Genomic DNA, 12209 nt, shown 5'->3' with positions numbered 1-12209 from the left:
TTTTGTCCAAGAAGCAGAATTTCGGTCTTGGACCCGTTAAGTTTCAGTGCTGAGTTGTTCATCCATCCATGTATTTCAGTAAGCAGCTGTGGAGGTTGGACGGTTCTTGATTGGGGTGGGAGAGGGTTACCACCAGCTGGGTGTCATCAGCGTAATTGATGATCGTCACTCCAAACGGGGTGACCACCTCCTCCAGCGGGGACATGTAAACGTTGAATAACGTAGGGCTTAATGACGAGCCCTGCGGCACTCCACACCGGAGGGGAATTGCAGAGGAGTGGCTGTCATTCTCCCAGACTTGAAAGGAACGGTGATTGAGAAATGACGCGAGCCATTTCAGGGCCATGCCCTTCACTCCGATATCTCCCAGGCGCTGGATTAAAACCTGGTGGTTGACAGTGTCGAAGGCCACACTGAGGTCCAGGAGGATCACTGCCACTGATCCTCCTGTGTCTAAAATGCATCTGGCCTTCTCCACTGCCGCCAGGAGGGCAGTGTCCGTGCCCTGACCTGGGCGGAAACCCGTCTGAGAGCTCCTGAGCAAGTTGTTGGATTCTAAGAATAGCGACAGCTTTTTATTCACTAATTTCTCCGTGGTTTTACTATTCCCTGGGAGGAGGGAAATTGGCCTGTAGTTGGCTAGGTCCTCAGGGTCCAGAGAGGATTTTTTGAGGAGCCCTTTGACAACAGCCGCTTTCCAGCTGGAAGGGACTTCTCCTTGGAGTAAAGAGGCGTTAATAAGGGCAGTAAGCGGAGGGACAATGGTATGGGCCACTTTCTTGAGGAAGCGCATGGGGACCGGGTCACTGGGGGAGCCACTCTTAATTGTGGCAAACACCGCAGCTACCTCTTCTATGGTTACCGGACCGAAGGAGTCAAGGTGAGGAACAGGGGAGTCCGGAGACGGACTAATGAACAAGTTGTTTTTTTGGAGTGGGTTGACTGCTGCAAGTTTCCATTCATTGGGAACGTCTGCTAGTGAAAGTTAGGCATTTATTAGGTCTCGCTGGTGATGCAGCGCGAAAGCGCTGTCGCAAGCGAGATCTATTGTTATCTACTTGCCTGCTAAGTGGTTCAGACCGGGGCACGCGCCGACTGTGGTCTGTGGACGCGCTTCTAAGACGTACTTGTGCAGACGTGCTTACACACACACACACACACACAGCCAGCCAGCCCCACCCCCGCTTTCGCTTCACTTAGGAGAGACACACACACGCGCGCTCCCCCCTCCTCCCTCCCCCTGCTTTCGCTCCGACTCGGCCCGCTCTCAACTGTTGTGCTTCATCAGCGCCATTGGGTGACACAACCTGTCCAGTTCGCTGTGTTAGTGGGCGGCAGGCGGCAGGCGGCCAGGGGCAGCAGAACGGCAGAGGCGTGACCGAGTAGAACGGGGAGAGTCGAGTCCGCCTCTGCAGGTGCAGCACATCTGGCGCCGGAAGCTACCGGGGACGTGTGTGCGTCACTTCCTGCAGTGCTCTCCGCCCGGCTCTACCGGTACAGTGGACGTTGGACGTGGCACTTGAGCTCCGGGGCTGCTGTGGTGAGTAGGACTCTCCGGGGGTCTGCATCCTCCGCAGAGGTGGGGCTCCCCTTGTTATTCATCTGACTATCCAAGTGGCCCCAAGTCTAGTCAAATGAGGATTCTTTTTCACTTTGTATGTCCCTGATTTTGCACAAATAGAAACATTACAGAGTAAAAAAAAAGCGCTTTTCTTGTTGACCTTCTGTCATCTGTGTTCCGGATCTCTGGGCAAGGATTTCGGGGCAAGGCAGGGCGGAGCACAGGAGCGGAGGAAAACAGGTGGGTGTTACATGCTTCAGGGCTACAAGCCCACATTCCCAGCCTACCACTCTCTGTGTTCTGCGCTTTGTGCCTCAAGAGGGTCTGAGTCTGTGTGCCTCCTTAGTGCCCGCATTCTGTCTGCGTCAGAGGAGTTCCCGTGAGGTGCCATGCCCAGTCTTCTGGCGTGTTGAAGCTCTTTTGGCCCCTAGTGAAGAGGGGCCCCTGTTTGCCCTTGATGATCACTGCAGTCCTTGAGCCTACGAGCCACATGCCATGAGCCACAAGCTTGCAAACCACAAGCCAGCTAGCCTCAGCACACGGTTCTCTTTCTCAGCACCCAGTTGCAGCACTCTCTTTCCCGGATCCGGAAGACAAGAGGCTGAGGCTGGAGCAGTACAGCAGCACAGACGGCAGTATTGGTGCTTGTGACGCAGGAGGGCTTCAACCCCCCCCCCCCCCCCCCCCCGCCCCCGTGTGTGGCAGCCCAAGATGAGCCAGCTTCCTGGGCCTCACTCTATCTATCTATCACCCTCACTCCTATCTATCTATCTATCTATCGCCCTCCTCACTTTATCTATCTGTCTATCGCCCTCACTCTATCTGTCTATCTATCTATCTATCTATCTATCTATCTGTCTATCTATCGCCCTCCCTCTATCTATCGCCCTTCTTCTATCTATCGCCCTTTCTCTATCTATCGCCCTTTCTCTATCTATCGCCCTTACTCTATCTATCTATCGCACTCTCTATCTATCTTTCGCATCACCACAGCATCACTCAGCACCACAACAGCATCACTCAGGGGCACCACAACATCACTATGCGCTACCACAGCATCACTGAACGCCACAGCATCACTGAACGCCACAGCATCACTCGTCGCCACCACAACATCACCCAGCGCCACCACAGCATCAATCTGTACAACCATTCAACAACAGCTGGTTCAAATATGTTCTCTCAATGTTTCAAGCTTTATTACAAATGTCACAAAAAGATGTTACTATTTCACTTCTGTTCTTGGATTTTCGTCACAATAAAATACACTGAACATAATCGTCACAAATGTTATTTAGAAAAGTTTAAGCTATTGCCATTATAAATTACAATAACTTTTATTTAAGTATTAATTATTAAAATAAATTTAAAAAGCCATTGTTATTTGTAATATCAATACATCTAAGTCACGTAAATACAACACATATTGCATTACAAATGCTATAGGTGTCACATTTGCGAAAGTTAAAACTATTGGCATTGTAAATGACAAATCTATTCATTTCGCTATTTTTAAAACCAACACAAAAATAAAAAAATTGTCATGTACAAAACCAATAGCTCAAACTTTCCTAATGCGACACCTATTGCATTGCAAATGCTTGTTATATTATTGATGAGTGGATTGACAGTATCGATAACGGCATGTAAAATTAAGGGGGGGGGGGGACATGGGTCTCACCAACGACCCAGCCACCGCCAGAACCAACCTTTCCGAAGGGATGCAAGAAGTAGCCAAGTGGATGAAAAACAGCCGTTTGAAACTCAACTCAGACAAGACGGAAGTCCTCATCCTGGGACCATCTTCCTCCGCCTGGGATGACTCCTGGTGGCCCCCTGCCCTGGGCAGCGCACCCAAACCAACGGACCACGCACGCAACCTGGGCTTCATCCTGGACTCCTCCCTATCGATGACCAGACAAGTCAACGCCGTCTCGTCTTCATGCTTCAACATCCTACGCATGCTCCGGAAGATCTTCCGATGGATCCCCACCGAAACCAGGAAGACGGTCACACAGGCACTCGTCACCAGCCGACTGGACTACGGAAACACCCTCTACACCGGAACCACAGCCAAACTACAGAGGAGACACCAACGCATCCAGAACGCTTCAGCACGACTCATCCTGGACATCCCCCGTCACAGCCACATCTCCGGACACCTGAGAAACCTGCACTGGCTCCCCGTCAACAAGAGAATCACGTTCCGACTCCTCACCCACGCCCACAAGGCCCTCCACGACCTGGGCCCCAGGTACCTCAACAACCGCCTGACCTTCTACACTCCCACCTGCCAGCTTCGTTCGACCAGCCACGCCCTCGCCGCCGATCCACGCATCCGAAGAGCCACCATGGGAGGAAGATCCTTCTCCTACCTGGCAGCCAAGACATGGAACTCCCTCCCCATCCACCTCCGTCAGACCCAAGACCACCTTTCCTTCAGGAATAAACTCAAGACCTGTCTGTTCGAGCAGTAGCAGACCCCCTCCCTCCCCCAAGCGCCTTGAGACCCTCCGGGTGAGTAGCGCGCTATATAAATTTCTTGATTGATTGATTGATGGGTCAAAAGGAGAACCTGATTTAACCGCAAGAGTAGCCTGACAGGATTGTTCTAGGCTGATGGCTTGAAAAGCTCGAGAGGATGGTTTGTTGTTTCCTAGATCGGCAGTTGTAGTAGCGGGAGGAACTTAAGGTACTGGGAAATCTTGTTTAAGTGACTTGACCTTCTGTTCGAAATAGTCTGCTATGCAGTCGCAGAGAGACTGCGATGGGGGAATCTCTTGTTTAAGGGATATGGGGTGGTGACAGAGTTGACTATCTTAAAAATAGCTTTCTGATTTGTGCTGGCCAGTGTAAGCATCTATGTGAAATAGGACTTCTTGGTAGCTTTGATTTGTTGGTGGTTGTTGTTAAGAGTTGCTTTGAACCTGGTTAGTTCATCCTGTTTGTATTTTTGTCCTCGTCTACGTTCTAATTTCCTGCAGTGGCTATGTAGTTCTTTCAGGTTTTGGGTGTACCATGGGGCGGAGTTTATTTTTTAACAATCTGTTATTTTGTGAGGCAGGAGGTGCAAAACGATCCCTAAGAGTCGACATCCACTGTATGAAACGTTGGTTGTCCACTGCTGGATCCCCCAACAGCCTAGGCCTGCAGACTGAGGTTTCTAGACTGAGGTAGAGAAGAATTGCCATATCATTCCACCTGGGTCTGGTGTTTGGAATGGTGGGGATGTGGCCCTTTAAGTTTTTCGTGTACTGGTATCTGATTTCTAGTAGTACAAGCTTGTGGTCGGACCAGGTTAACCTAACAGGGGCTTTGACTATAAGGTCCATGAAATTTGAGCCTGCATTGTGGGTAGTTTTGGATATCTGCTGGTCCAGGCAAGTGAATCAATAATTTCTAGGAAGCTAATTGCACCCGGATCATTTTGTACATCTAGGTGGATATTAAAATCTCCTAATACAGTGAAATTGGAGAATCTTCGGGTTAGTGAACTCATGATCTCTCCAATGCTATCCAAGAAGGTCTTGTAAGACCTGGTGGGCGGTATAGCAGAGGCCCTGAGAAGGAGAAAGAGTCCTCTAATTGGAAGCAGAATCCAATACTTTCTGCACCTTTGAGGTTGGATATTTCAAATACAGAGCATTTCAGGGTGCTGCAATAGATAATTGCCAGCCCTCCTCCTCGTTGCTCTGGTCTATCATGTCTGTTAATAAGATAGCCAGGGGGTAGGGCACAGGCGATATCCAGGTTACACTAGGCCTTGCGCAATGTTTCTGTTACAAAGAGGCAGTCTAGGTTATCGTCTAAGATTAGGTTGTGGATACTTTAAGCATGTTTTCATAGTGATCTAGCATTAATGAGACCTCCTTGTAGGTAAGTCGTGTTAAGATTGTTGCCAATCGGTGTATCCTCTAAGGGACTGAAAACTGTATGACAGTTCTTACAGCACATGGGGCCCTTCCATTTAGCAATATCAAAAGGATTTTTGCAAGAGGTCTAATAGAATAAGGAGCCAAGACTTCACCAATCCAAAATGGTCTTGCGTGGCATATCCAGCCATAATTCATTATGGCGTGGACTAATGTTTATTTTTCCTCCTGTTTTTAAGCTGAAGAGTCAGGAGGGAGGATTGAAGACATTCGCCTTCATTTTACAATTAGCATATTTAATTCATGTTCTTTATCATTTAGATCATCAGTGTTGAGAAGGACTTTTTCATTTTGTAATATTCCTTATGTCTGTTAAGTCTGATCCCTTCTGAGACCAATGTAAATCCCTCTGTCCTAGTACTTTTGGCATGTGGAAACTTTTTTAGGTTTTATTGGAGCTGATGAACTGTAACAGCACAAGACAGTGGCTGGTCCTTCATGCTTATCTCCTTAAGTCCAATTTTAAGGCTATAGTTTCATACCCCTGAAAAGGCCACAAAGCAATCATATTTGCAATGGGTCTCTGGAAGTAGTTTCAAAGTGTATGGTTGGAAGGACGCTTGATATACAAGGCAAAAATGCCAACATCTGGGAAAATCTACAAGGGAGATTCCTAAAAAACACCCACAGGGGGCGAGGTTGCCAGAAATGTATACAACAATCCCGATGTGGCCTCTAACAGGGTCCAGTTGTCAAATATGTGGCCTCCAGTGTTTAAGATGTGTCCTCCAATCTGTGCACAGTCCCCCAACGGAGACCTCCACAACTGAACAGAGTTTCTTAGATGTCATCTTAGAAATTGCATGTACAACTGGGAACAACATTTCTTAAGCCCTCCTGTGCTGCACACAACACTCCATATGTGGCCCCTGGATTTAAACATATGGTTTCCTAATTAGGGTACAATAATACGGAGATGATATGAAAGGTGTCTTTCTCTAAGAGACACATTACACAAGATGAGGCATCTAGAATCAATCTCAACTGTTAATTTTCTCTCCTTCACAACTGGATATGCCAGCCTAGACAAGGTTTATAGAACAGGTAACACTACAATATACTACAAGTGCCTTGCAGAATTGAACTCAACATGTACCTGTACAATGTACATGATTTACTATTGCCTGCAGATCTCCTGAGGCGTTCAAGCCGGGAGCACCGATACCTGTGATTTTTAAAAGCGATTTTGTCTTTTTGTGTATTTGTGTAACTTGTTTTTAGAATCTTTACACTTGCCTGCATTTTCACCGCCACTGCCCTCCCTCGCTGATCGTTCCCCCCTCACAGCCGATTTGGTTGCTGTGGCGGGGACGTGCGAGGTTCGACGCCATTTTGAGGGTACTCTGGGGTTGCCGGTGCAGTTTCTCTGCCACTCCCCCCCTCTGGCGAGTACTTCTGGCATGCCGGTCACGCTGCTCGCATGATTTACTATTGCCTGCAGATCTCCTGAGGCGTTCATGCCGGGAGCACCGATACCTGTGATTTTTAAAAGCAATTTTGTCTTTTTGTGTAATTTGTGTAACTTGTTTTTAAAATCTTTACACTTGCCTGCACTTTCACCGCCACTGCCCTCCCTCGCTGATCATTCCGCCCTCACAGCCGATTTGGTTGCTGTGGCGGGGACGGGCGAGGTTTGATGCCATTTTGAGGGTACTCTGGGGTTGCCGGTGCAGTTTCTCGGCCACTCCCCCCTCTGGCGAGTACTTCTGGCGTGCCGGTCGCGCTGCTCGCATGATTTACTATTGCCTGCAGATCTCCTGAGGCGTTCAAGCCGGGAGCACCGATACCTGTGATTTTTAAAAGCGATTTTGTCTTTTTGTGTAACTTGTTTTTAAAATCTTTACACTTGCCTGCACTTTCACCGCCACTGCCCTCCCTCGCTGATCGTTCCCCCCCTCACAGCCGATTTGGTTGCTCTGGCGGGGATGGGCGAGGTTTGACGCCATTTTGAGGGTACTCGGGGGTTGCCGGGGCAGTTTCTCGGCCATTCCCCCCTCTGGCCAGTATATAATGACAACACCATCCCGGCCCCGAAGCGGACGCGCGCAACGGGTGCACCGGCGGCGCGCCAAAGGCAAGCCCGTCTGCGCCCGGTCGGGACCCGGGGCCACAGACCCTGCCCCTTCTTTAATCTACACTTCTGCACAGCTCCTTGCTCATCAAGGTAATTGGCTCCTCAGTCCTTCTACGCTTGAACGCATTCTTGCTCTGGAAATCCCTGCCCCTCTTTCCCCCTCCCCCGCGGGCCCCTTGTTTAGGCCCCAGTCGGCCGTCCTCCCTGTTTCCCTTCTCCTTCCCCCCTTCCTGCCCGCCTACTGTGGCCTCAGCCTATCTTCCGAACACCCGCTCGGCGGGTAGGCACCAGTTGGAACTTTTCAATCTCTTGGACACAGAGACTCCTGATTTCCTGTTTCTCACGGAAACCTGGTTCTCTGCAGATTCCCTGCCTGATGTCTTATCTGCGCTCCCCGATTCCTACTACGCCCTCCGGGCCGATCGCCCCGACGGGAAAGTCGGCGGGGGCGTGGCTATGATTATCCGATCCAATCTTCAGTTCCAACCGCTTTCCTATCCCTCCATACCTAATGTAGACCTTATAGTAGTCCGTTCGGCGAACCTCTTGGTCCCCCTCACTGTAGTCCTTCTATACCGCCCCCCTCAGACCATGCCTCATTTTGTGCCTGCCCTTCAGGAGCTGCTGGCCACTCTTGTGGTCAATAACTCTTCGGTTCTTTTATTGGTTGACTTTAACTTCTGGCCTAGAGACCCCAGGGAAGATCAGACTTCTAAAGACTTTTCTGACACTCTGCGTGGTCTCAATTTCATTTCCCATATTCACTCCCCCACTCACGTACATGGGCATACTCTTGACCAGCTATGGTCGGCTAGTCGGGCTATATCTCCCACCACCATTCTTCCCTGTACTTGGTCGGACCACTTGCTCATCTCCTTCTCCATTGACCTTGGAGCTACTGATAAGCCCCCCCCCTGCCCAAGAACATCCTAGCACGGAATTGGAACCAAGTGGATTTTAACACTCTCTGCTCTTCCCTGGCGACTTCCCCCCGACCTATCTGACCTTTCCCTTGACCACCAAGTTGACTCCGTTAACACCTGGCTGTCCACTTCATGCGACCTGGTTGCCCCCCCTCAGGAGGGTCAAGGCGTGTCGCCTCCACGAAGCCAATAAATGGTTCTCTGATGATCTTAAAGCCCTTAAAGTGGCTCTCAGACAGTCAGAACGTCAGTGGAGGAGCAATTACTGCCCCTCTCGAAGAGATCGATATAAGTCTCTCCTTAACAACTACAAGAGAGCTATTCTCTCAGCTAAATCAGAATATTTCTCTGACAAAATTTTTACAGCGGCTAATAAACCTAAGGAGATTTTCTCTATTGTTCACAATCTGGCCGCATCCGACAGAGTCAACCCCTATCCTGTCCCATCCCAAGCCCTCTGCCTTTCCTTGAATGATTTCTTCCTTGAGAAGATTGCCAACATTAAACGGAACATCCCCCTGCCATCTTCTCTTCTTCCCTCCCCTTCCCTCCCCCCTCTGTCCTCCTCTCTCAACCAATTTTCACCCATCTCGAAGGAATCCTTCCATGTTCTGCTCAGGAAAGTTAAGTCAGGCTCCCCTAACGACTATGGACCGGCTCGCATCTTAAGGGAGTTGTTTTCTGGTTGCCAAACCCCCCCCCCCCCTTTCCCTTCTTAATGCTTCCATTTCCCAGGGTAAAAATCCATCCTTCTTTATATCGGCCATAGTTATCCCCATCTTTAAAAAATCCGGCTCTGACCCCACTCTTCCCTGCCAATTTCAGGCCCATTTCCTTCCTCCCCTACTTAGGCAAGATCCTGGAAAGCCACATTACTTCCTGCCTTTCGGCCTACATCGAGGACAACCATCTTCTGGCCTCCCATCAAGCTGGCTTACGCCCGGTCCACTCGACCGAATCTGTGGTCCTCTCTGTCCTGGACGAGCTGAAGAGTAAGGCTGATTCCAACTCCCCACAAGCCCTGGTGCTTCTCGGTTTGTCCGCTGCTTTTGACACAGTCGACCATTCCATCCTCCTCGACCGTGTCTGGGCAGCGGGCATCCAGGGTGCCGCCTTCTCTTGGCTTGCCTCATTTCTCCAAGGCTGTCCGTCTCTCTGGTTTCTCTGCCCCCTCCCGCTCGGTGCCCTGCGGGGTCCCCCAAGGCTCCTCCCTTTCCCCTCTTCATTTCAACCTTTAGATCTATCCCCTTATTGTTTCTCTGTTAAACATGGAGGTCTCCGTGTACAATTACGCTGACGACCTTCAGCTTGTTTTTGACCTTTCCCACGACCCTTACTCCCTTCTTAAATTTTAAACCACACTTATTTTTATTTCTGACTGGATGAACCAAAACCATCTAAAGCTCAATCCGGACAAGACGCAGTTGGTCCTGACTGTTGGTTCCACCAGCCGCTGGACCCCTGCCTTCTGGCCTTCCATCTTTGGTCCTCCCCCGGTTCCCTCTGCTTCAGTTTGAACCCTGGGAATCAAAATCAGCCAGGACCTCTCCATGCGTCCCCAGGTCAGCTCTGTTGTCTCATTCTGTTTTTTGTCCCTCAGGATTATCCGAAAGATTTCCCGTTTTTTTCCTTTGATGCCCTCAAAATCATTGTTTTGGCCATGATTCTCTCACGGTTGGACTACGGGAACTGCTTGTACATGGGCATTCCTGCCTACGAGCTGCGGCGCCTCAAGCCAATCCAGAATCAGGCCGCCCACCTCATCCATCGGCTTCCTAAATTTCACCACACCACCCCTTTACTCAGGTCCCTCCACTGGCTCCCCATCTTGCAGAGAACTCTCTTCAAGATGGGCTGAATGGTCTTCATGGCCCGCGCTCGCACAGCCCCGTCTTTATCAATTCCATGATCATCCACCATCTTCCTTCCCGTAATCTCCGCTCCTCTAGCCAGGCACTCCTAAGTGTTCCTCGCTTCCGCAAGACCAGAGTAGGTGGCACCAGATTCTCTATCCTTGCCCCCCGCCTCTGGAACAGCCTCCCATTGACCATCAGATCCATCACTGTTTATTTCCATTTTCGTAAGGTACTCAAAACCCATCTGTTCTCCCAAGCTTTCTCTTCTTAATCACTCCCTGGTGCTCCTTCCATCTGCAAATGTCAATCTTCTAGCGCCAGGAAGCCGCTTGGTCACAGAGCGCTTTACAAATATTTTCAACTTCAACTTCAATGTGTGCTAAGCAAAGAAATCCTAGTATTTTTCTAGTATCTAATGCACAGTGAAGAATTTAGGGTAATCTCAGTTTGTACTGCTTAGTTTTCTTTGCAAATAAAAAAAAAGTCACAATCTCCCTAATTTTTGGCAAGGTAAACAAACGTTAGTGGTTTCCTGTAAGATAATGAAGGTAAAGCCATCAAAATAATAATTTGTAACCAATGTAAAGGTAATGGTTTAATTTCTTTCTGCATTCAAATCCAAAGTAAAATTATCTGGAGAGTCTCACTAAAACGACTGCACGCAACTGTAATCAAAGTAATCCATGTTTCTTAATGTAGTGCAGAGCACAGTAATCAAAGTAGTATTTTAAAATTCAGTACAGCGTAAATTAATTAGAGAAATATTCTCAAATTAAATAGAGGTTGATGCAATCGGAGTAATCTCATTTAGTAGCCCACTGTAGACTACATTAATCAGTCATCTTTTTTTAATCTAATGCTGAATATCCTCAGAGACCTGCTTCTGTAGCATAAAGTGTTAAAAGCAAACTTCTATTATCATCTCCTAAATTAAATGTAGTATTCTGCATTTTAACAAAGAGTGAATCGGAGCACAAGATTTGATGTCCCTCAAAGAGTCCAAGGTCTTTGAGTGACTGTAAAGTTCCCTATGACCCAGACTTGGCCCCGTGTATTCAACAAAGCTACCATCACTTTCCATGTTAAGTATAAAATGTATACATTATTAATGAATTACTTCCCTAAAATATTATTGTTTACATGTGTCACAAACAGCATTCTTGATTTATTTTTTTAGTTCTTTGTTATGCCTTCACTTGCCAATTGGATCCTATAAAGCTGTTTGGTCTAATATCAGTTTAAAAATTGTTACACTGTAATTTTTGCTTAATATCAAATTGAGATAGCCTATATTTTCCTATATGTCCTGCAAATCTAACAAAATGACTTGTGATGTGTTTTGATTTATTTAATCTATTGTGATCAATAAGCATATTCCACTTCCAGAAATGTGCTTATTAATATCTCCTTTGGTAACAAGTTAGAACACACATCATCATAGACTTTTGTAAGAATTTAGGACATCATGACCTCAAATTTAGTCACAATCTTGGCACATAACCACATTATTTCTAATATTTTGTTTAATAATACTCTTCTGGACCTTATTACTTGATTTAAAAAGACTGAAATATGATTGACATCATTCCCTACAACTGACGGGTATTTATTTCATATTCCAAACCACCAGCAATGCCCTACTGATTACCCCATCACAAATGTCAAGTTACACCACTTCCAGCAATGTCAATAACGAGGCCATAATGTAACGATAGGAGTATCTTGGCCTTCAGAAAAGGTTAAATTGACTTTCTAACATAATCAATGTAAAATCTTAGACATTTTGCATTGGCTTTACCTTTTGTTGTCTGATACCACAAGGATGGGGTGCACTAATCTTCTTAAATGTCCTACTAGTATCAC

At 47.8% G+C, this 12209-nt stretch overlaps 1 protein-coding gene across 2 annotated transcripts in view; it reads left to right on the top strand.

Moving 5' to 3' along the window:
* The window catches only part of MTERF3 (mitochondrial transcription termination factor 3), a 257285-nt gene that overhangs the window by 30939 nt on the left and 214137 nt on the right, over positions 1-12209 (top strand). The gene's annotated exons all lie outside the window — the stretch shown is intronic.

The sequence above is a fragment of the Lissotriton vulgaris genome, chromosome 4_1 (genome assembly GCF_964263255.1).
Source record: "Lissotriton vulgaris chromosome 4_1, aLisVul1.2, whole genome shotgun sequence".
NCBI lineage: Eukaryota > Metazoa > Chordata > Amphibia > Caudata > Salamandridae > Lissotriton > Lissotriton vulgaris.
The sequence above is the reverse complement of the archived record's forward strand: the minus strand, read 5'-3'. Positions and strand labels throughout refer to the sequence as shown.